We start from the raw sequence: 24,836 nt of genomic DNA on the forward strand, positions 1-24,836 counted from the left end.
TGGAAGAGAAGCACATGGCCGGTGTGGATGGGGACTTGCCCCAGATGAAGAACATTAGCAAGTATATGGGATTATGGATGGGAGGTAGCTTGATAGAAAGTACTAGAAGCAGATGGCTTGGGATTGGGACAGGTATCCCATATCTGCCCCACTATGGGAAGTAGTTTAGAGGATTAATGTCTGCTCTGCCCCAGGTTAACTGAGGCTTGCTAGTGGGTTATACTGCCATAATAATAAGTATAGGCCAGATAATAAACATTATTGGCCCATACTGATAACCACAACACTTATCCTCTACTGGCTATACCGTGGCAAACTGCTGGTATGTTTTTGTTTCTGAATATAACTGTTTTGAAAGGTTACCATCGCTGTGGATTCTGGTCAACCACTGTATGGACATGGTATCTTGGTGAGTAGAGGTCAAGTGCTTGTCGAATGAGCATGCAGCATAGTGCACCCTTTCTCTCTGCCCTTCCCCTTCCATAGCAATGTGCCAGGCAGACTCTCCAGAAACAGGAGGGGAACTTAGCCACTCTGGGTTCTTTTCCTAAGTAAGACGAACCACTAGAGGGGGCAGTGACATTCTCTGTTGCACTGACTGTAGGATAGTAGAGTCATGCTGGTCTGACTTCTTCCATTTGATAAAACAAGGAACAGAGAAGAAACAGGAAAGAGTTTTTCTAAGGCTACAGAGTTAGTCAGTGACAAAACCAAGACTAGAGCATTGGCTCTTGCTTCCCTGCTCCAGATCCTACATGTAACACACATGTAACAGGCCTTGGAGGAGTCCTACAGGTTATATGGATATGACTCATGTGTGACGAGGCTGATGAACTCATCCAGAATTCCCTGGGCTGCCTATGCTGTCACGCAAGTTTATTTTTTAACAGTCCATATGTGAGCATGTGTGATGGAGTCGTGCTGAGCCCTAGCACTTTTGGAAAAGGAGATGTAACAGATAATGGTGGCTGTTGCCCTGTCTTTCTGGGAGCTAGCTTCCTGTCGATCCTTTGCCAGTAACTAGCCCCTCCCCACCACTGACAGAGGTGTGGGCCAGTGCCAGTGCTGCCTAACTGTAGTTCCTCCTTTCTTCCCTGACTGAGTGATGGCTTAGGGGAGGGTATGAATTTCAGGTGAGTGTATGATAGGCCTCCTAGAGCCTGTGAACTCCTAATCCTCCTGCCTCTATCTTCCCAGTGCTAGGAAGCATGCCCAGCTGAGAAGTCTTGCTTAAGAGTCAGGTAACAGAGCTCTCTGGAGACCCCAGAGGACAGCCAGGCACAGTGCAGAGGCCAGTTCCAGTCCTGCCACCCTGGTGCCTGCAGTATCTCTCACATTCTTGAGTGCTTGTCACAACGAGCTTGTCACGTCCTCTTTTTCCTCAAAGATAATTTGACTTGATTGTTTGTCACTGACTGTTAGAATTTAGCAGAAATAGCTCTGAGATTGAGCTGTCTGTAGTCACAAGGAAAGGGACATTGTCTCCCTTCTCACTGTAACCTCTAGGGTAAAGACAAGATTCAGTCTTTCAAGAACAGTGGTTGAAGACGCAGAGTGATGAGTTCTGCATTTCCTGTCTGTGGTCTGTCTTCACTCAGCCAGGAAAGACATGCTACCAGTGAGGCCAAGGGCACAGTCATGTGACTCAGTTACTCTTCTGTGTCTGTAACACAAGCTGTACTCCAAAACACCAAGCTGTTTGCAGATCATCCTTTGAGTGGTGGGCAAGTATGGCTCATCTATGTGGGCAGCACTGGGTAGTTAGAAGTGTCCTGCTGAACTCAGGAACAGCGTTTTAAGCCCCACCCCACCCCCACCCTTCAGACCTCTAACTAGAAGTGAACATCTCACATCTCTGGGCCGCTATTTACCAACTTAAAACTATGATACTCGAACAACCTCATCTTAAGATACCTTCTGACCTTAAAAGTATATTATTATCAAAGAGCAATTCTCAATATATATACTGAGAACAGCATGGTGATGTAACTGATCGTGTAAACTCCACCCCCAAAACATTTAGCATCACGGTCCTTTTCATTAGTGCCCAAGGCAAGTCAGACATTGTATCATTCAAAATTTTTCAAACAATCTCTGCTTTTGGCACCAAAGTACAGATCAGCCCTCCTTAACAAATCATTTCTTACCCCGAGGGTTGAGGGTGCGATATGGCATGGAGAGCAAATGCTTTCTTCGGTAATATTAATTACTGTGAAGTAGCAATTCTGTACTTCGGGGCTGGGAGGAAAGAGCTCTCCTCGCGTTCTCACCTCTGCCTCCCAGATTCCCTCAACACATCCACCTCCCAGACTGCAAAGAGCCAGGGTTGCTAGGAGACCTGTCGACTGTGGAATAAAAAGGGAAGCAGATACTTCCTGGATGCCCCATCTAGCTTTAAAAGACTGAGATAAAGTACAAGTGGAGGTGGTTAGGGAAGGGAAGGGAGGGAAGATACACGTGAAAATCTGAAGTCATCCTTGCCAGGCTGGAGCTTGTCTTCAGAAAGCAGTGAACTAAATTCATACACTCAAGATGGAAGGTAGTCCAGGAGAGCCCAGCATAGCTGGGTGGCGGAGTGATCAATTAGACCCTGAGGAGACCCGTGTAGGACACAAGGGTACTTTAGAGAATGCCTGGGAATGTAGTTCAGTTGGTACTATAGCCCTGGGTTGGAGCCCTAGGACTACACGAAACCTGAGCATGGCAGTGCACAGCTGTAAGGCCAGCACTCCACAGATGGAGGCAGGAGGATCAGGAGTTCAAGATCATCCCCAGGAACATACTGAGTTCAAAACCAACATGGCTACACAAGACCTCTACCTCTTCCCCAACAAAAGAGCACTCTACAGTGAGGTCTACCCTGTGGTTTTAGTCACTGTTCTGTTGCTGTGATAAAACACCTTAACAAAACAAATTTAGGAAGGAAGATTTTATTTTGGTTCATAGTTCCAGGGCACAGTCCACCATGACAGGAAAGTCAAGGCAGTGGGAACTTGAAGCAGCATGTTACCTTTTACCCTTAGCCAGGAAGAAGAAAGCAATGAGTGTTTGTGCTCAGTTCACTTTTCCCTCTTCATACAGTCTAAGGGAATGGACAGTGGACAGAGATTCCCGTCTTAGTTAATCTAGTCAAGATAATTCCTCACAGGAATGCCCAGATAGGCCTGTATGCCAGGTGCTTGTACATCTCATGAGGTTGAGAGTTGAGGGACCATCACACCTCTCCCATCATGTGATTGGCAGGTTGTCCTGGACGTGGTATCTGGCATATGTGCAAAGCCCAATAAGTGGTGGTGGTGGTGGTTGTTACTCCTACAGCTCTTACTATTATTCATTCCTGGCTTCCTGAGCTTTTAGCTAAGCTGAGAGAGTATGTGCCTGTCCAAGAGATCACTGTACTGGGGGGAGGGGTATAATGCTCCCTCAGGCACATCTATCTGCTGTCCACCTAGTTTGGGCCCATGACCTGAACAAAGCTACCTGATGATACTTAGGTTAGTTGCTCAGAGCAGCAGCTTCTGAGGCAGGAGGCTGGAAGTGAGCTCCATGCTAGGAGGATTCACATCCTGGAAAGATATTACACTTCCACACATGTGGTAATCAGGTCATGTGAGGTCTGGGATCATCTGGAGCAGAGAGCTTCCGGGAGTGCTGCCTCTAGCAACATTGCCCAGAGGACACCGGAGCACAGCTCCTTCTGAATTCAGAAAAGAAAACAAAGAAAGCAAAACAAAAAGTGATGTGCTAGCTTCAAAAATCTGAGGAGAAAGAGCGTTGGTAAAACTACCCACAGACACACTACACCTCACTCCACAGCTCTCTGACTAATTGATAATCTATAGCAGGGAGGCGGGGCTTTACCTAGTCCAAACTTCTGCCACTTGTGAGGGTCGTCTCTGAGACTTCAGTGCACTTGGAGTCCTTCAGAACAATGCTCAAAATCCTGCTTTGGCTAAGCAGCTGTGCCACTGTGACCTTTACAGCTGTGTGACCTTTACAGCAGTGGACTACACCTGAAGCCTCTGCTGGATCACAAATGTAATGCATATGTATGTAATATGCATTTTCCAAAGAGATGTAAGTATGTGTATATGCACTAACTACCACAAAGCAGGAATTCCTATGAACTGTAGTAGGGAAAGGCATTGATAAGTATAACATCTCAGAAGTGCAAATTTTTTCTTTGTCTTTCATCATCATGTTTCTGATCCAAAATTTCAAGACTACTTACTGATATGCTTGTGTGCACTCTTTAAGCAGGCTCATAAATTAATAATATGTTTCTATATCTGCCTCAATGTTATTTAGTGCACATACACTACTTATATCTCTTTGGGTAATGCATATTACATACATATGCATTACATATATTGTATATATGCATATATGCAGCATGCGTTATATACATGTATCTTTAGGTACTATCGCATCTAAGTTAAAGAGAAAACTTTTCATGTCTCTGTCTCTCTCTCTCTCTCTCTCTCTCTCTCTCTCTCTCTCTCTCTCCTTCCTTTTCTTTTATCTCTGCTCACTTTTTCCGGCTCAATTTTCAAACCAAAAGCACAGCTTCAGCCCAGTGTGACTCCTCTGACCTATGCTGAAAGTATCTTCTTTAGATGAAGCAATGCTACTCTTGTGTCTAGTTCTCACACTTGCAAGTTGACCGCCTTTGACCCTCTCTATGTAAAGAAAGGAATGCTGTCCATGCCTCCTGTCTCTTATTCTCACTAAGAGGAACAGGAAGCAATAAGCATGGAAGATGACCCATCTGGGGTCCTGGCCAAACTGAATAGCAGCCAGGATTCAAACACTTTCCATTTCTACCTCTGCCAGCTGCAGATGAGTGAAGGTTGCTCTGCGCTGCTGTCCGTTCTGTCCGTGTCCTCTTCAGCAGTTATGTAAGGAGCTTCACACACAGTGCCCCTGGCTGTTCAACTCAGCTTGCCAGTTTCTGCTCTGCCCTCTGACTCTGCGAGGGGGGAGGTTAATATAAAAGGTTACATTATAAAAAATCCCTTTCTGATGACCCCATTGTACCACAGTCTCCCCACTTTCCCTATTTTGAACATGCAACACAGTCCAACCATACTTCTACATGCATGTCACCCCTAGCTAACAACTCAACAGTGAATTACTGTGCATCTTCTGTGTTTCGAGGTTATGTCCTTGAGTTCTCTAGCATGGCTTCCGTAACCATGGAGCTTATAACCTAGAATATCATAAGTGTAAAGCATGTGGTTTTGCTTAGGATGCTTACTGTATTCAAAGAAGTTCAAGTTCCTTTTAAATTAAAAAAAAAACCACGAGTATTTGTATGTATGCATGTATGCATGCATGCATGTATGTGCGTGCATCCTGTGCATGCTTGGCGCTAGTGAAGGCTAGAAGAGGGTGCCGGGTGCCCTGGAGCTGGAGTTACAGATGGTTGTGAGCCACTCTGTGGGCTCTCAGAACCAAACCTGCATCCTCTACAAGAGCAGCAAGTGCTGTTAGCTGCTGGGCCATCCTACAACAGTGGAGGTTGAGCCTCACACTGGTCAAAGCAAGTCTGTTCATAAAGAGACTTAGGTTGAAGTCTGAAGGAAGAGTAGCACATGTTCACATGCAAGCCCGTGTGTGTGCAGGTGTGTTCAGGTGCATGTGAAGGCCAGAGGATGATACCGGGTGTCTTCCTCGGATAGTCTTCACTGTATTTTTTGAGACAAGGTCTCTCATTGGAGCTCACCAAATCAGCTAACCTGGCTGCCAGCACACTCCCAGCCCTGGAATTACAAGTGTGCACTACAGTGTCTGGCTTTTAATATGGGAGCTTCAGACTGAACTGTGAAGCCAGCACAACTGGCTGAGCCATCTCCCCAGAGTCCCCAGTTGTGGTTTCCAGCTATCATACATATTAGACTGAGTAGATTATTTTTTCTCTTCAACATGGTTTTTAATTCTCTATTGAAGCTTTTGGGGCTTAATGAATTGTTTCACTTAGCTAAGTGTTGGGATTACTATAGCAGACACTTATTACCATAATGTGTGCTATTCTGGCAGTCTTCTCTCCCTATGGTGGAAACTGTTTTTTTAAGCTAATGTTTGATGTCTCTGGGCACCCATTCAAGGTGGGAATGAAAATCTGTTGTGGATTAATCTAGGGATAAAACCGTCTAGCTTCATTTTAGAGTGAGAACTCAGCTCTACTAGAAGCTATGCCATGTTAACATAATCTACTGTATGTTAAGACCCCTCAGTCCTCCCTAGTGTCATCACAAACTATGGGCAGGCAAAGGTGCAGAATCAATAACACTATAAAAACTGCTCCTGCTCAAGTATTGAGATCAATTCTATTATATATGAATAAATATGAAAACATATTTTAGATATGCAAAATTCAGTCAATCAGATTTTCAGTTCATAGTAGAGGACAATTTTATCACCCATGACAATTAATCTCCATTAGTTTGAGTGCATTTGGTGTCATCTAGGAGACACATCTCTGCTCTGTATACTCAGTGTCTTAGCTGCTATATGCTGTGAGGCTGTTTCTTGCCCTAGTCTACTTGGAGTTCTGTGTTTCCTTTATCTGTATTTGAATGTCTTTCCTTAGTTTAGGGCAGTTTCCTTCTAAGATCTTGATAAATATCTGTTCTACGTCACTGAGTAGGAAATCGTCTCCATTTATGCCTATAGTTTAAAGATTTGATCTTTTCGTGGTGCCCCACATTGCCTGTGTGTTCCTTTCCCGTGTTAATTTTTTCATATTCTTTATTTCATCTTGATCATCTACTTTGTCTTGGAGTCCTGATATTCTGTCTTCTGGTTGATTCATTCTATTTGTAAGTCTTTTCATTGGCTTTTCTTCTTGGGTAGTTAAGTTTTTCAATTCCATCTTTATTTAAGCTTGAATTCTCCTCAATATTTCCTTCTCTTTATTGGACTCCATTTTCAAATCCTGGATTTTTTCCATAAGCCTTATGTTTGTGTTTTCCTGCATGTCACTCAACTATTTATTCTCTTTAAGTCCATTAATGTTTGTGTGTGTGTGTGTATGTGTGTGTGTGTGTTCTTTAAATTCCTTGAACCTTGAAAGTTTATGATTGTTCTTTTAAATTCATCTAGGTAATTCTCATTGTCAGACATTTCTATAAGACAAGAGGGTTCTGTGGGGAGGGAGGCAGATACTGTCTTAGGTTTCCATGTTGTTTGTATTTACATATGAGAACTTTTGTTCTGTGTTGGACACAGACAGGGCAGGTTGAAGCAGAAGAGAGGCTGTGTGGGTTGGGCCTAGAGGTTGGACATGGCTTACATGTAATGAAATCAGGTGGACACAGGGGCTGCCTGATATGCAGGAGTTGCTTCCTTGTCCAAGCTTGGGGTTTTGGGGTAGATGGTGGGGCTTCACGATCCTTGGTGCATGGCTGGTGGGCTCAAGATGCCTTCTCCATGTCCTTCAGATTCCCCATCCTCATTCTAGGCAGGAGGAAGGAGTGAGAACCATAATGTGATTGTCAGTCAGTCTTTGCCTTTTTTTCCCATTGGGAAATAATAGCTTTTTTCTCCCATCATTTCTACCCAATAGAATGCAGCTCACATCTAATTGGCCAGAACTGTGTTGCTTTGTCATTCCTAACTGCAAAGGGAGCTGGGAAATCCTCCTTACACAATGTTTTTCCTATGTAAATGTATCCAATTTCCTCCCCTGGAGACATCCCGGTTTGTTCTGTCACCTCCTACATTGAACACGCTTTAGGCTTGATGCGTAGCCAGAACCTCAGGACACTTCTATTTCTAACACCCCAAGAATTTCCTTCCCTTCCTCAGAGTCACAGCCTCAGCTTTACTCTCTTGCCGGGCAATCCATATCCATCAATAGCTTTTGAAATAAGAAAGTAAAGTTTTCAAGGTGTTGTATGGCTAGAAATATCATACTTAAGTGGTAGACGGACTGAATATAATATTAGATTGCCAATCATTTTTCTTTAGCTTTGGAAAATGTTGCTCTCTAAGGGTTTGGTTGAAAAGCCTAATGTCATTCTTAACTTAGAACTTATGTATATATATTATTAACCTCTGAAAATTTTTAGTATACTCTGTTGCTGGCATTTTGAAGAGAATTTTAAAGAATTTGTATTTTATTGGGCACTGTTGAGTTTTTTTAAATCGAAAGGTACATGTCCTTCAAATGTAGGAAAAATTTCATAGTACTTCTTTGACCTTTTCCTTAATTCTACTTTCTATAGTGACTAACACTGTTGGACCTCTTGGATTATCTTTTTTATTGTCTCCAGTGCCTTGTGTTTGCTAGAACAATGCTCTACTACAGAGCTAAATCCCCATGTCCATATCTTACATTTTATTTCACTTCCTTATAATTCATGTTTGCATGGTATATATTTTTATACTTTTACTTGTAACTTACCTATGTTGTTATTGTAATTTACATTTATTTTAAATATACACAGTGAAATCTTTATTTTATTCAATCTGACAACCACTGCCTTTTAGTAAACCTACTTAGTCCATTCATATTTAATGTAATTATTGATATAATTTGGATCTAAGCCACATTATTTTATTGTATTTTCTGCTTGTGCTTTTTTTCCTTTGGTACCTCTTTTTCTGAAATCTATTAATTTAATTGAATAATTGTTGTAGTTGCTTTTTTTATTGCTATGAAAAAGCACTGTAAACAAAAGCAACTTAGGTGAGGAAATGGTTTATTAACCTTACATTTTTAGACATCCTTCTCCAGGGTCTAGTCTGCCTGTTCCTTTCCTTTACTCACTCACCCCCAAATGACTTAGATTTACCTGCCTCCCACAACCAATACCCCAACCTAGTCTGGCTACCCCTGTCTGTGCCAACACCAATCTCTAGGCTTTCAGCAGTATCTTCTTTTCCTATCTCAACCTACAGGTTCCTCCAGCACTATAACCAACTTCTCCATCCTACAGTATCCTGCATATCTGCCTCCAGGATCTAGCCAGATGAGTTTTGATTCTCCCCTCTTCTCGCCAGCAAAATTTTATTTCATAATGTACTGATGTCTCAACATCTCTCAGAAAGGGTATGATCGCCCTGCCTGAATAACCCAGTGCACCAATATAGTAAGAGTAAGATTGGTACCTGCCACGGCTGCTCCTTCTTTCCCTCCTCTGACCATGTTGTACTGATAATCTGCACATGGATGAAATATCTTCATATTTGCTTGTATTTTCTCCCAACAAAAAGCAATTTCCTAGGGGACTGCTCTGTTGGGAGATGTTTTTATGCACTGTGTATTCAAATGCTGATTTATGTACCCAGAGATCTGCTTACAGTACGGACTTGGAATTGTCATTTTTATAAACCATCTCTTGTCTTGGTATGTTGTAAACCTTATTCTCCATCACTTTTTGGTTGGTTAATAAAGAGCTGAACATAGAGTAGCTAGGCAGGACTTCAGATCTCAGTGAGAGGGTCCAGGTAGAGAGCCATGCGAGGAGGAAAGTCACCATGATTCTCTGCTCTGTGTTCCAGCAGGTGAAAGGCATCTGTCTGTCTTTATAAGTCAGTTGACTGTATAACCAAACTGTAATATAAGTTTTCATCCATGTCATATGAAAAGGTGACATAAATCCTGAGGATTCTGTAGCCAACAAGATTGATTGGCTATATGGAGATATGTATTGGCCAGTCTCATAGCTGTTCCTATGTAGGGGGATCAGCATATATGTTACATGTTTTATTTTTCTTTTAGGTTTCTTTCTTCATGTCTGTAGTCAAGATTTCCATGAATTCTCCCCTGGTCTAATTTATTTTTAATTGCTTTTTATTTCCTGTTGAGACAAGAGCACACCCTCTTCCCCAATGCAGCACATTTGCTGATTTCCATTCTGAAGTTAGCACATCTATAGACGGATCTAACTGACCATTCAGCAGGGTGTTTCAGCAGCTGTGCTGCCGGTCTCATTGGCATTTAAAAGTGTTTTTTTCTTTTTTTACATCTCGATTGTTAGCCCTTCCCCTCTTTCCTCCCATTCTTCCCTCCCTCCCACTTCCCCCCTTCTCCCCTCCCCTATGTCTGTGATTGAGGGAGACCTCCTCCCCCTATATATGCTCTTAGGATATCGAGTCTCTTCTTGGTAACTTGCTATCCCTCCTCTGAGTGCCATCAGGCCTCCCCATCCAGGGGACATGGTCAGAAAAGGGGCACCAGAGTTTGTGTGAGAGTCAGAAACAGCCTAAGTGTCCCTCAGTAGAAGAATGGACTAAGAAACTGTGGTACATTTACACTATGGAATACTACTCAGCTATTAAAAACAAAGAATTCCCGAAATTTGTGGACAAATTGATTGATCTAGAAATTATCATAATGAGTGAGTTCACCCAGAAGCAAAAAGAGACAAACGGTATATACTCACTTATATCAAAACACTAGTCCAAGGGATACGTACCATGAAAAACTTTACCAGGAAAGTGGGTCAGAGGAGAGGACATCCTATTGAGACATTAGGCGAGAGTAACATGGAAGAATGGGGAAATAGTAGGATCCACAGGGTCCTGGAAACCTACAAGAAGAACTTTATGACAGGCAGATCTGGGTCCTGGGGTCCACCTCAAACTAAGGCATCAGCCAAGGAGAATATAGGCAGTAAACTTTGAACCCCTGCCAAGACCTAGCCGACGAACATGATATTCTCCACCTTTGAGTGGACATTTAAAAGTTTTAAAGACCATAAGGTGTTATTTAACCTCTCTCTGCGAAATCCCATATCCCCCTTCTGTTCTATGAGCATTTTCACTTAAGTCCTTGTAGAGCTTTTCTATAATTGGTTGCCCTGTAAGATTGTAAGATATATGTGTAACATTTTCTATGCCATTGTGTCTAAAAATTATACTTTACTGGATACATATGTTGGAGTATCATGAGCTTTAATTTGTAAAGGCATTTCCAAGTCCAGGATAGCCAAGGCCACACAGAGAAACCCTGTCTTCAAAAACAAAACACAATACAAAAAGTTGTTTTATTTATAAAAGGCTTTTTTTTTTGACAGTGAGACAGAACTGCTCCTGGCAGCACCCCCATTCTACTTCAAAGAAGATGATGGGCATTGAAGAACCTCCATATGGAATTTGCCTCAAATATGGCAAGCTAGCCACTGGAAAAGAAATTGCTCTTACCTCAACCTCAAACAACATGTTGTCTAAGCTGTGGACAAGAAGAACACAGAGGAAGTCTACTGCTGAACTTTGCAAGAACAAGGTAGGCAAATCCTTCATAATTCCTGCTTCACAGAAAAGTCTGTTTTATATTGGGCCATAAGGCCAAAGATGGATACCCCCAATGTTACAGATGAGCCCTGGTGACTGTTCAGGTAGCCAGCTGCCTCTTTCATTTCTATAGTTTTGTAAGCTGCTTGTTCTGTACTTCCTGTTTACTCATGTAAAAGTTATCCTTCTCAGGTCTCTGATGAGGTTGTTAAGGGGTCTAAAAAAATGATTTGGGTCTAAAAAGGTATTTATAGGCTGGTAAATGCAAGTTATGATAGAAAGTGATTTAGGTACAGAGCTTTGGACAAGAGAGGACAGAACAAGGCAGGATAGATAGTAGAGCACTTTCTTCAAAGTTGCCAAATACAAATGAACATTGTGAATGTAATTCTTGACTGATAGTTTTCATGATTATTCTTATTGTATATAGTTTAGTTTATTATTGTAAGAGAAAGAGCCTTTATTGGACTAAAATGGGGAGATGGTAGAGGATGTTTTGTGCACTGTCTATTCAAATCCAGATTTCAGAGATCTGGCTGAAGCCTGGACTTTGGCGTTGTCATTATTATGAAGCATCTCTTGTCTTGGTATATTGTAAACATTGTTCTCCATCACCTTCTGATTGGTCAGATAAAGGGCTGAACGACCAATAGCTGGGCAGGAGAGTTAAAGCAGGGCTTCTGAAGCCCAGGGAGAGAGTCTCAGGTAGGGACCAAAGAGAGGCAGAGTCGCCATCAGGACATGGATGAAGGAGCAGCCAGGGCAAGACTGGATGATGGCAGGTAATGGGCCACATGGCTGGGAAGTAGGCCAGGCCACTATTGGTGGGGTTAGAACAGCTGAGTGTCTGCCCAGCTGTGGTGCCTAAAGCTTTTAATAATTAGAGAGGTCTCTGTGTCATTATTCAGAGCAAGGGTGGGCATAGAGAAAACCGTGTGCTTCACACTGCTCCTCTAGTTGCTCATCTGCCTGGTTCAGCCTGCTTCCTGTGCACGTCTTCCCTAGATCTTCCAGAATGTTTGGCAAGCCTTCCTCTCTAAACTTGTAATTATGATAAATCTTTTAATGTCAGGTGATGGTCTGGGTATGATTTCCATCAAAATGTCACAGCAGTCTTTAAAGACCCCAAAAATTATCTTACTCTTTCATTTACAACAGAGAGAATTGTAAATGTCCAATTTTTCAAGTTGTCAAAACACAAAAGAGACATAGAGAGAAGTATGGTATTATGGAAATAAAAATAAATTTCCTTGATAGTCACCTCTCAGTTACTGTAAGAAATAGTTGAGATAATCAACTTATATAAAGAAGCAAGGTTTAGGCCAGGTGTGGTGGCACATGCCATTAATCCCAACACTCGGGAGGTAGAGGTAGGCAGATCGCTGTGAGTTTGAGGCCAGCCTGGTCTACAAGGTGAGTCCAGGATAGCCAAGGCTACACAGAGAAATCCTGTCTCAAAAAAACAAAATGAAATAAAACAAAAACAACAACAAAAAACAACAATAACAAAAAAGCAAAGCAAGGTTTATTTGAGAACTGTTTTGAAGTGTCTAGCCCATGGCCAATCGGTCCTGTTGTTTGAAACCCATGGAGGGAGGTCCATGGAAGAGCAAGGCCAGTCTCATCTTAGAGGAGAAATAAAAAGGCGGGGGCTGGGGGGGGTGATGCAGTCTCCTTTAATTGCACATATTCCATGATGGAAGTACTTCCTGGGTCATGCCCCCTAAAGGTTCCACCACCTTCCAAGTGCACAAAACTGGGGGAAAAACCATTAATAAATGGGACTTTGGACACATTAGACACAACCATATGCTGCTTGCCCATCCCCTGTCATGCCCATGTGATGCAAGGGAGAAGCAGAAAAGCAGTTAAGTGGCCTCCAGCAGTAAGGAAAGTCCATCAAGGCAGCCTCACTTCCCAGGATAAAATGGTGTTATTTTTTCTCACAAAAGGTTTACTCTGTGGAAATTCTTCTCTTCTTCCCTCCTGCCTCAAAATGCTTTTGAAAATAAGTGACCTGAGACCAATCACTCATCCTCCCTGATCTCCACATGACTCACATCTCATGTTTAGCCCTGAGCCCTGCAGAATCAGGAGTCCCATCCACACAGATTGGATCCAATGGCATGAGTGTTTTTAGAGAAATTTGAAAAAAAAAAAAAGTTTAATTGCTGGCAGCAAAAGCCAAGATTCAACCTTCAGCTTTTTCAGATGTAGGTGGATTCTGTCCACAGAGATACTTTTAAACTTTTAATTTTAAATCCTTTGAATTCTTCAGAAGAAGATACTAGGTGAACTGTGGGGACTGATGGTAATTTTTGTTATTTGGAACATCCTTTTCTTAATAAAATTAGCCATGCTTCAAAACAGGAGGAGTAAATGTCAGCAAATTGCCAAGTACTGTCTCTTCAGTTCTTGTAGGCACGGTGAGAGGAGCACGGAGTGTAGAGGACGGACAGGCAAGGGGTCCTTGGTGACAACTTACTTAGTCATCTTGTAAAATTTGGAGTGTGGAACTCAGATCTTTTTCTCTCTCTTTTTCTCTTTTCCTTTACTCTGGGAGTTTTGGCATCTTCATCGCTGTATAGTTTCATCCAGAGAATCATGGGTCATTTTGGATGACAGACTGACTTCAGATCTTCAACTGTGTCTCTGCTTTGTGGCTTAGGATACAGTCAGTCAGGGGGGAATTGAGAATGAATTTCTGGCCGGTAGGCTTTCCTGAAGGAGAATGAATTTCTGGAGACGCCTGTTACACATTGAGAAGGCATGAGGCGGAGATCTCCGGGCAGAACTGGAGCCTGAGTAATGTACCTGTGAGCTATTAATGTACCATGCTATGTTTACCATTCCCGCACCAACTGGTCTGTGTTCTTTAAGCAAAATAGAGACTCTGCCTCAAAAATCAGAGTAAATCAAAGCACACAAAGAACAATAACTCAGGCCCACTAAAATCTTATATAAAATCACTTTTCAGCTACGTACATAGGTATATATAGAACAAATTTAATTTTATGTTTAATTAAAACTACTGTGTGAGTGTGTGTGTGTGTGTGTGTGTGTGTGTGTGTGTGTGTGTGTGTGTGTGTGTACGTACCATACCACACACCTGGATGCTGAAGACAACTCTTTGGAGTTTGTTTCCTATTCCCTCTTTATGTAGGTTCCGGCTATTAAACTAAGATGAACAAACTGCTCCATTCAGGTCTCCTGGGGTACAGGCTTTAGGCAGTGGTGGGCTAGGAAGCCTAAGGATTGGCTTTCTGGAGAAAAAAAGTTTGTGACTTTATTGACATAAATAATGGGTGACATACTATTTATGACCAGTAATAAAAATTATACCATACTTAATTGCAAATTCTGTGCCTTCAATGGAAACTCACAAAATGCTTCTGTTGGGTTTTGCTGAGGTCATATGTTCAAGGCCAACATTTGCTCAATTCAACTACACCAGGAGAAACAGTTGATCCCAGCCTGTTAAATCCTTTCATAACCAGTTTATCCTAATGTCTTCCCAGTGTTCTACTGTTGATGTGAGTTATGACTTTGAAACTGAGAGGTCCTTTGGCTCCAGTAATGTTTGTAATGCAACCTTTCTTCAAAAGATTTATTTATTATATACAGAGTGCTCTGTCTGCATGTGTGCCTGCACACCAGAATAGGGCACCAGATCTCATTATAGATGGTTGTGAGCTACCATGTGGTTGCTGGGAATTGAACTCAGGACCTTTGGAAGAGCAGCCAGTGCTCTTAACCTCTGAGCCATCTCTCCAGCCCGTAATGCAACTTTTCAAATAACGGTTTTCTTTAGGACCACCTTGCAAATTTCTGAACATTTTACTCTTAGCTCTTGTCACTGTCCCAGATAGCTCCTGCCTCTGGGAGTTCAGCCACCTGGTTGGATTCTTTTCACATTTCTCCAGTCACTAAATTATGTTCACTCTATGCCATGCTCCATGTGGGGAGCCTGCATCTGATGTACCTGATAACTTTCCATCCTTGATGCTGGGGAAACAGTTAGCAGAACAGACTAGGGCTTCTGAGCAGAGCTCTGGTCTCTGTATGTGGTGACAGCAGTACTAAGAACCATTCTCCCAGCTAAAGCAGAGGTGCTTAGTCCTAGAGGAGGAAACTGAGACACATAGCAAGGTTTGTCAGTCTGTTTTCTTCAAGCTTTGTGTCTTTCCACTTGCCTGACACAGCATCTGTGACTGTCACATTCCAATCTCAACCCTTTTCTGTGCCTTGATCACTTTCTTTACTCACTCCGTGAATCTGGTTTGTCACAAAAGCCGATTCTGAGGGTAAGAAGCATATTATAAAATAAACCTATAAATAGTCTCAATAATAACATCAATATACACGCAGAGAAGAAAAGGAAAAATGTGTTTCTTTATTCTTTGTGTGTTCTCTTCCCACCCAGGAACCTGCTATTCTGTGCTGGTTCTGAGTAACAGCCCAGGCTCCCACAGGACTCAACTAGAGAGCATGCGCTTTCCCCTCTCAGATTGTCTATTGATTGGACAGTCAGTTGCCCTAAAATTGAGCTTTGTATTTATGCCAGTCGGCTGCAGAGAGTTGTATTTAATTTCTGGTGTGATTAATGCACACATGGCTAATTCTATAGCTTCAGGGAGAGCAAGTAAGAGACTGCGTTAGTCACTTTTCTCATGAATAAGACTGCAACAAGAAGCAACGTAATGGCCATGGGCCTTTGCTCAGGGTTATAGTACCAGTACCAGGCTAGGCAGGGCCAATTATTTTATAGGTCTTGGCTATTTAGTTTAGAGCCACTTATGGATGGCACTGTGTTGGCAAGGTCTTGAGTGAGGACGAGTTGACTTAATACTGTTTCTTTGAAGGGTCTTATTTTCTGATAGACACAGGGAAGCAAAAGACAAAGCTATGGCCCTGCAGAGATGGAGGGCATCAACAGGGACCCGTGTGCTCACCAGAGAGAACAGAGCTTCATTTAGCTTCACTTCTCAGTGACCTGACTCATAGAACCCAGCTTCACACAGCTCGGCAGCTCTGTCAAGGCAACTGCTCTACAGCAGTCTCTGCTCAGGTGCTTGCTGGCGGCTCTTTGCCTCATCGCTAATATTTACAGCAGGAAAACAAACCATTGATGAAACGTCTGGGTTTCCCCCCTCTCTTTGTCACCTCTTTACTACGCTTCTTATGATGAGCTCTTTGAGTAGGGATCTAGAGCTGGTCCGTGCTTGTGCACACTCAGATCTCTCATGGTTTAAAGGCCTTTGTCTGTATAATAACAGGACTCCAGACATCATTCATGTTACTCTGTTAGTCCCGGTAATTTTGTATTAGTAGAACAACCTAAGAGGCCTCATTAGTTTAATACAGTCAATGTTTCTCCATCGTGATTCCATGTAGGTCTAGATGCTCTGCTGTGTGGTCCAGGGACCCAGTCTCTCTCTGTCTCTGAGCTTGCTGTCCAGTTAAGCTTCCTGGAGTCCTCGCAGCCACTAGATTAAGCATGTAAAGAGTGGCTGGGCAGAGAAGACTATGGGATTTTAGAGCCTAGGCTCACATCGCTTCAGTTATATCCCCTGAAGATCCATCTCAATTGGCAACTTGTTGGGATTCAGTAGTACCATGCAGACAGACCTCTGGGCTCGTCTGTGAAGAGACTCTAGATGGTGTTGGTTGAGATGGGAAAACCCCACCCTGCATGTGGGCAGTACCTTTCCATGGCCTGGGGCCCAGGAGAGCACAAAAGGAGTAAAAGAGCTTGCTGTGCAAGCATGCCCCCCTGAATGTGAACCCCCAGAACCCAAGATAAATGTGGAGATAGACAATGAGCATCTGTAATAGCAGTCGTCCTAGCCGAGGAGTCAGTGTAAACAGCTGCCCTAAGCTTCTGCCTACATCCCTCCCCGCCATGACAGACTGTATCCTCACACTGTGAGCAGGAAGAAGACCAGTGCTTCTTTCCTTAAGTTGCCTTCATTATGTATTTTATCACAGCATCAAGAGAAGTAACTAATACAGCCCCCTTGACTAGTGGAAGGAATACAGGAAGAAGTCTGTGTGTCCTCAGGAGAAAGAAATGATATTGAGCCTCTATCCAGACTGCTCTATTCTCTCCTGCATGCTTCAGAGGGAGAGGGTGTGGGGGAGGTGTCTTCTGGGCCTTCCAGGTCAGTCCTGCACACCTGTGCTTCTGCATTGCAGGATTCCAGCTTGAGGGGGGCGGGTCCTTTTGTTCATGGGCTATCCTCACTCTCCTGCTGATTAATTCCTGCAGCTCTAGGAAGTCTATCCTCCTCCAGTGGAATATTCTTCACACAGCTGATCTCAGAGTGAAAGGAGTCCATACCTCTTTCCCCCTCCACACAGATCCCTCATGTCATTGCAATCCAGCCAAGACGAGACTGTGATAAAACTTTACAGAAGATTTTTAGTATCACAGAAGGTAATTACAATGCAGGAAAATGTACAAGCAAAATAGGCTGACTCTGTCAGCCGGGCCTCTGTCCTCATAGTCCACTAGATGAGATTTGGATATCTCCTCTGACCGCTTCACTGTGGTAAAAGTCAGCGTTCTCTGTGGGGCAAAGTCTTCAAGGATGTCTACCCCACACCTCCGGTGAGTCACAGCCTTATATCCCCGAGTCCCTCAAAATATAAAAAATTTCCTTGCCTTCTGAGTCAATTATTATTACCAAGGAGCATGTCCCATGAAAATCTTCACTTATCAGAAAAGTGGGTGAGAGGGGAGGACATTCCTATTGAGACTTTAGGTGACAGAAGCATGGGAGAATGGGGAAATAGAAGGATCCAGAGGGTCCTAGAAACCTACAAGTAGAACCATTATGACAGGTGGATCTGGGCCCAGGGGTCCTGCTCAAACTATGGCACCAGCCAAGGACAATACATACAGTAGACTTTGAATCCCTACCCAAATCTAGCCAATGGACAGGGAATTTTCCACAGTTGAGTGGAGAGTGGGGACTCACTTTCACACAAACTCTGGTGCCCCATATTTGACCACGTCCACTTGAGGGGGGGGCCTGGTAGCACTCAGATGAAGGATAGCAGGCTACCAAGAAGAGACTTGATACCCTATGAGCATATACAGGGAGTAGAGGTCCCCCTCAGTCACAGTCATAGAGGAAGGGAGTAGGGGGAAAGCAGGAGGGAGGGAGGAATGGGAGGATACAAGGGATGGGATAGCTATTGAGATGTAATATGAATGAATTAATAAAAAAGTGAAAAAATATACAATGTAAAAAAAAAGCAAGTCTGAATAGAATTTGTGAGAAACAGCAGGGTGGCAGGTAGGAGGCAGGTCTGCTTGCATCACAGGGACCTGGCTCATTAGCAACTAAGCTCATTTCTGCTCTTTCTGATTGGGCTTAAGTTTTCCTTTTCCATAACCTGGTCTCTGCCTGTCTGTGTCTGAGGGATTATCTTGGTTAGGTGAGGTAGGAAAACCCACACTAAGAGTAGACAACACCATTCTCTTGGCTTGAGTCTCTGAATTAAAAGGAGGAAGTAAAGCCAGGCTGCCCTGCCTCACAAGATGCACACCACTACAATGGAGAGGAGGGAAGGATAGAAAAATGGAGCAGTACATGCACTGTGGAGAGAGGTAGAACTGCAGATGGGACCACAGGTGACAGGTGTGAGAGAGGACTGAGGTTGACAGTGGAACGTGTTGTTGCCCAGTGGGTCAGTGGGGTGGTGTGCAGACTCAGACTCAGGCCCCAAACACGCCACCTGGCTTCAGGACTGCCCTGGCTCTGGGCAATGACAGAGTCCCAAATGTGAGGAATGGTTCACTTTCTGACACTTGGACCTCCTCGAAGGACCTCCATGGTCCTTGATGCCACCAGAGGCAGTATTGATGTCTGTGGTCCATGCTGCTGCCCCAGTCAGTGATGAACCTGATATCCATATGGATATATGTCACTTTGGTGATGTCCTGATGAGTGGCCTATGTCACCATCTGAGGCCATATCGAGGCCGGTGATCTGGGCTACTGCTGAGGGACATGAGTGGCCTGTGGTCCTGATGCAGCCAGGGACTGGGTCTGTGCTGCAGCCTGAATCCATGTTGATGTCCTTGGTCCAGGCTGCCTTCTAGGGCTCTGTCTGAAATCTGTGGTCCTTCTGCAGCTGGGGGCTGTATTAGTGGTCTGTGTTGTCACCAGAAACCATGGGAAGCCCACAATCTGTGCTCCCGCTAACTGAAAGCAAGGAAGATACTTTTGCAGTGATATCAGTGACTGAAGCTGCACTATTAAGGAAGAGGGACAGGGAAGGCTTCTGTGATAACTCCCACAACCCCCCACCTCCAAAACAGAGAACAATCTAAACAGGGAGCTGTCAGTGAGAACTGTTAAAAAGTGTGATAATGGTGGGTGAGTTGCCCTGAGGGCACAAGAGAAGGAGAGCTGATCTGCCTCCTCTCAGTGGTGGCATTAGGGGTCCTAGCCAGGGCAGAGCAGGAGGGCTCACCCTGGTGCTGTGGATAAGGGAAAGCTGACTTACTGACAAGCTCATCTGCCACATAGGCCCAGATCCAGGGCTCTGAGTTGGCCCACACCAAAATCCATATCATCCAGGAAAGGTTGGGACAGGGATGAGTGAAAGGGCTATTTGTGCTGATCCAAAGCTGCAGGATCTCCATGACACAGGTCAACAACAGAGTAACAGAGAGCAGACCCAGTGAGCATCCAATATTGATGGTGTCACAGAAGCCAGAGATCAATGACTCATTGCAATGAACATTTGCATGATATGAAAACTTCCAAAAATCTATAGAATGTTGGAAGAAAAAAGGAGGAATTAAGCTAAGCACAAGCACTCATTGCTGTGACCAGCTGCCTCAGGCTCTTGTGGGTGCTTCATCCTGAGGTGACAGCCAATGGCACTCTCAGTTGCCCTTTCCCATCTGCCTACAGGTGGCTTGTTCTTTCTTTCTTTCTTTCTTTCTTTCTTTCTTTGTTTCTTTCTTTGTTTCTTTCTTTCTTTCTTTCCCTTTCTGTCTTTCCTTCTTTCTTTTTTCTGTCATACTTTATCAACCACAGAAAGAATTTGGGAAGATTTTTGCACGTCTGAGGCCCTCAGCTAATGCTTGTTGGGATGGGTGGAATCACTGGTTGGGTACGCCAGTCTGCTGGCTTCCAGAGCTGTGGGCCACATGCTGTCTCGCTCCGTGTCCTCAGCACTACTTTCTTTGTGAGTTGACCAACTTCAGTTGAGTGTGTTTTGTTTTTGTTGTTGTTTTGGGTTTTTTTGTTTGTTTGTTTTTGTTTTGGGTTTTTTCCCCTTCAACTTTGTGAAACTTTCCCAACTCTCTTAACTAGCAGAATTAATTTTCACCTCCTTTCCCACTTCAGTAACCGGCCTGAGTTGTGAGTCAGTCGTGTCATACTGACTCTCCAGTATTCACACTGAGGCTGCCTGCCGAGGTAAAGTGTGAACTGATTAAACATAGGGATGGTTTCTATACACTGATTTCATATTAGATGACCAAAAGATGTTTCTTAAAAGCACAAATCAATAAATGAATGAGGCATACCGGCCTTCAGCTAAAGGCATAGGCCTCAGGCTGGGAAGCTGAGGGCAGGAGGAAGACACATCTGAAGCCACACACAGTCAAGCCTGACAACCTGAGCACTATCCCTGGAACCCACATGGTGGAAAGAGAGAACTGACCCCCCAAGTTCTCCTCTAGGTGCTTAAGCACATATCTGCGAAACAACTAATTAACTAAAATACAATTAACAGAATAAATGGGAAAATATATAATGCTTGTTCCTGGGTAATTCCAGAAATATCTGATAGAAATTTGGGGTGGGGTATAAAACCAAAAATGTATATCTAAAGAAATATGGATTGATGACTAAGCTTTGCCAAGGCTTCTAGCCCCTGGTCAAGATGACAGTGTCTGTGCTGATGCTTGTGGTCACCACAGTCACCAACCTTGCTGAAGATGATGTTGGCACCAGGTCTGCATGCTTGGCATCTCGGTGAGTGCCTGCTACTTGCTCTCTTCCTATAGCCAGTAGGCATAATACTCAGGATGTCATAGTGAGGGCAGATGAAAAGATGCCTCTTGAGGGCTGATGGGCAGCATCTCAGAGAGATGTCAGCATCTCAGCAGAATGTCAGCAGAGCTGAGGAAGGCAGCATGCCTCACTCTATCTCTTTGTAAGGAGCCTGATGGATCATCTACACTAAAGTATGAATTTGGAATGCTTGCAAAATCCATTAATACCTTGCGAATAACACCAATTATTTGCCATGTGTTTTATATTTTAGTGTTAAAAGCTGAATATGTTAGTATGTTAAATGAAAATGTGTAAAATATGCCCTTTTTATAATCCAGTGCTGATATCTCTTACAGTAAAATTTTTGATATTTCAAAAACAGGAGTTTGAAACTCCATCAGCCTCTGAGATGCCCGCCTCATACCCTTTTGCCCCTTCCACTCTAGACCACTGTCCTGGCATAGATTTGTTTGCTCTAGAGCTTTCTGTAACAGGAATTTTTTCACTCTATTTCTCATCTAAGAAAACACCCAGAGGGTCTTACACATGCCTACAAGTCTTTGTACCATGCCTGGACATGCCTGAGCTCTGGCCTGAGTGGACTTAAGTGAGTGCTGGGTTCCCGGCAGGGACTGGAATGAACCAGGAGGGGCTTACTTAAATTAATCCACAGCTTATTTCAGTTTATCAAGCAACCTTCACAGGGCAAGTGGGAGGAGGACCATGTTCTTAGACTTGTTCCTATTCTTCCTCTGTTACCTTGAATTCTACACCCAGATCTGACTCAGCCCACACATTTCAACAGACTCCTACAAATCTCAGGGGTTCCTAACTTAAGGAATAACGATGCTAACTTATTTTTGTGGAGACTTGGATACACATACCTTGCTGGGGAGGTGTTCTAGATCTTTCCATGTTTTGTTTCTTGCTTCTATTTCTGTTACAACTTTCATGTATTTGTGATTTGTGTTTATTTCTTGTAGAAGATTTTTTTCTTTCTTTCTTTTTCTTTTCTTTTTCCTCTCTTTTTTCTTCTCTTTCTTTTTTTCTTTTTTCTTTCTTTTTCTTTTTCTTTTTTTTTTTTTTTTGAGAGGCTAGGAGTAGCAAAAAGGAAGAAGACAAGATGCACACCGAGCTTATTAAGGCATGTGATGCTCATGGACGCATGCTTGTCTTAGCACAGGATATAGCTATGCTTTGCCCTGTCACTCACCACCAGTTAATCCAGTTAGTTCTTTCATATAGAGCCCGACTCCTCAGTTCCTAGTGGTGTTGGAATTCTCTGTGTGCTTATGGTCATTATTGACTCCCTGGCTGTTTTGGTTAACAGCATCACCAGGATTTGTCTCACTGTAGTCTCCCCAGACCTTGTGAACTCTTTGAAAAAATATTCAGGAAGAACACACCAAACATACTGTAGAAGAGTCATTCCGTTTATCACAAAGCAAAATTGATTAGATGGGCCATTGTGCTGGTCTACATTTTAGGTTGGGTTTATGCTATTTTTAAATGGTCTAGTGGACAGCTTTCCAGAAGAGCATTTTTCCTAGATAGGTGATTGACAGGCCCCTTTGGATTGACTCTTACGAGAGGGCAAGGTATGCCCTGTGCTTTAGCAGAAAGCACACTAATGGTAATCTTACAGGGTTAAAGGCTCCTAGAATCAGCTGTAGGTAGTTATCAACTAATGCCTATCTACACAGCAGTTTAGGACATCACGCCTCCTCCCAGGGCCAGGGGTATGACTTTGTCCATTGCTTGGGCTGGTAATTCCAGTAGTTCTGGTACTGCAGTTTTAGCCTTAGTTTTACAAGCTGTTGATTATGAGGGAGGGGTCTAGCCCTAATGACCTAATGACCGTCTAGCAACCTAAGAACATCACTACCCACGTGTGTCTGTCTGGAACACACATGCAAATGCGTAGGTCGCCTCGTTATCTTAGGTAAGCAGAGTGTTGTTTCTGGAAGTATGATCCGGCCTTTTAAAATTATTCAGCAAGCCTCCCTCCAGTTCACAGGTCTGCAACAGCAGGGAAAGCAGCAGGAAAGAGCCAAGGCTTAACAGGAAGGGAAACAAACAGCGGAGAAGTCACCAACAGGAAGATGTCAAGCAGGGACTGGACCACTGCAAAGCCTGGGCCTATTCATCTGTTCTCTGGGAGGGATCATGGAAACACAAGTGTGGAACGTTTGAGCGACTCTCAATCAGTGTCATCATTGCCACCCTTGAGGACATTTGTTAACATGTGTGGTCCTGTGTATATCTGTCTCTTTCTAGACTGGTGTTTGAGGACAATAACTTCATTTATGTCATATTTACCCAGATCTGGATCTTAATAACTTTTAGTAAAAATATGACAAGTGGGATGTGTTCAGTGTGATCCCTTCCCTTTAGCTCTATCCTATATCCCCACCCCCATTACCAAGGAAACTCATTCACTTGACAGCTTAGCTCACAATGATTCATGTGCTTGAAGCTGGCCTCTATGGGTTGAAATGAAGTAGTGTCAAAGGGATTAATTGATCAGAGGATAAAAACTGTAATTATTTAAAGATAACAGAGCTATAGCACCCCTAAATTTGGTTTGCCACTCTGTTAAATGCTTCTTAGCCTGTGAGTAAAACCAATACAAGTCCGATAAACAAGAGAAAACCAAAATCACTTTTAGTTATGTACATCTATGTAGTTGCTCACAGAGGAAAGTGTTGCTCAGAAGAGCAGCCAGAATCAGGCATTTGTATGCTCTCCTAGGCTTGGCAGGGAAAAGGGCATTTATTCCTGGTGATGAACGGTGGGCCTACGAGAAGATGACCAAGGACTGGACGATGAGCAAGGCAGTCCACTAAGATGCAGTTTACAGGGTTAGCTTGATGCTTTCTCTCACGGTGAGTTCAGCCCTCATCCTTTTCTCTTGGTGCAGGAGAGCGTGCCACCTTTACAAATGGTGATTGCTTTTCTGAGTGTAGCTGTCCTTAAAAAGGGAAACTTACATTCTGTTTCCAGAGCTTTCCCCCGGTCTGCTGTTCCTCCGCTGCTTTCAGCACACAACAGTCCATGTGTGGAGAAGCCTATTTTGGGGCAGCATATTCCTGTCCCCAGCACCGTCATACTTCTTTATACATTTGGATGCACTTTTAAAACCATCTGTGCTTCAGTTTATACGGTCAATACATTTGGGAGCCATAATGCTCATTTCTGTAGGTCCCTGGTGTTTCCAGGATGCTTTGTTAAATGGAATCGGGTGACCCAATACACATGACCTATGCTGTGTCTCAAAGGAAGAGCATTTATATTCCTTCATGACATTCTGTGGGTCCAGAGCCCACTGAATACATGGCAGTATCAGAGAAGAAAGGGAAGAAGGCATGATAGTGGGCTGTGCAGAGCACAGCAGGGCTGGTAAGTTGGCTGCCATCTGGGCAGAGGAAGCGCTAATGGCCAAGGCTAGATATTTGCTGCTTGCCTCCCTAGAATTCCATCTTGTTTCTGTCAAGAGCCCTGTTTTCCTTTGGGATCCATTTCTTTTCCATCTTATTGCTCATGGTCCAGATGGGGCTCTTGCTTTGGGGATGGA

At 43.5% G+C, this 24,836-nt stretch overlaps 1 long non-coding RNA gene across 2 annotated transcripts in view; it reads left to right on the top strand.

The window, feature by feature from the left end:
- Window positions 1–23,671, top strand: part of LOC311599403 — a 35,542-nt gene extending 11,871 nt beyond the window's left edge. Inside the window, exons 3-4 of one of the 2 annotated variants that reach the window (XR_014779880.1) lie at window positions 11,025–11,233; window positions 23,273–23,669. This is a non-coding gene — a long non-coding RNA (uncharacterized lncRNA). Of the gene's footprint in view, window positions 1–11,024; window positions 11,234–23,272 lie in introns of both variants that reach the window. The other variant, XR_014779881.1, reaches the window with a different exon arrangement.
- The last annotated feature ends 1,165 nt before the right edge of the window (window positions 23,672–24,836 follow it).

Source organism: Acomys minous, assembly GCF_964271855.1.
Source record: "Acomys minous genome assembly, chromosome: 1".
In the NCBI taxonomy this organism is placed as follows: Eukaryota; Metazoa; Chordata; class Mammalia; order Rodentia; family Muridae; genus Acomys; species Acomys minous.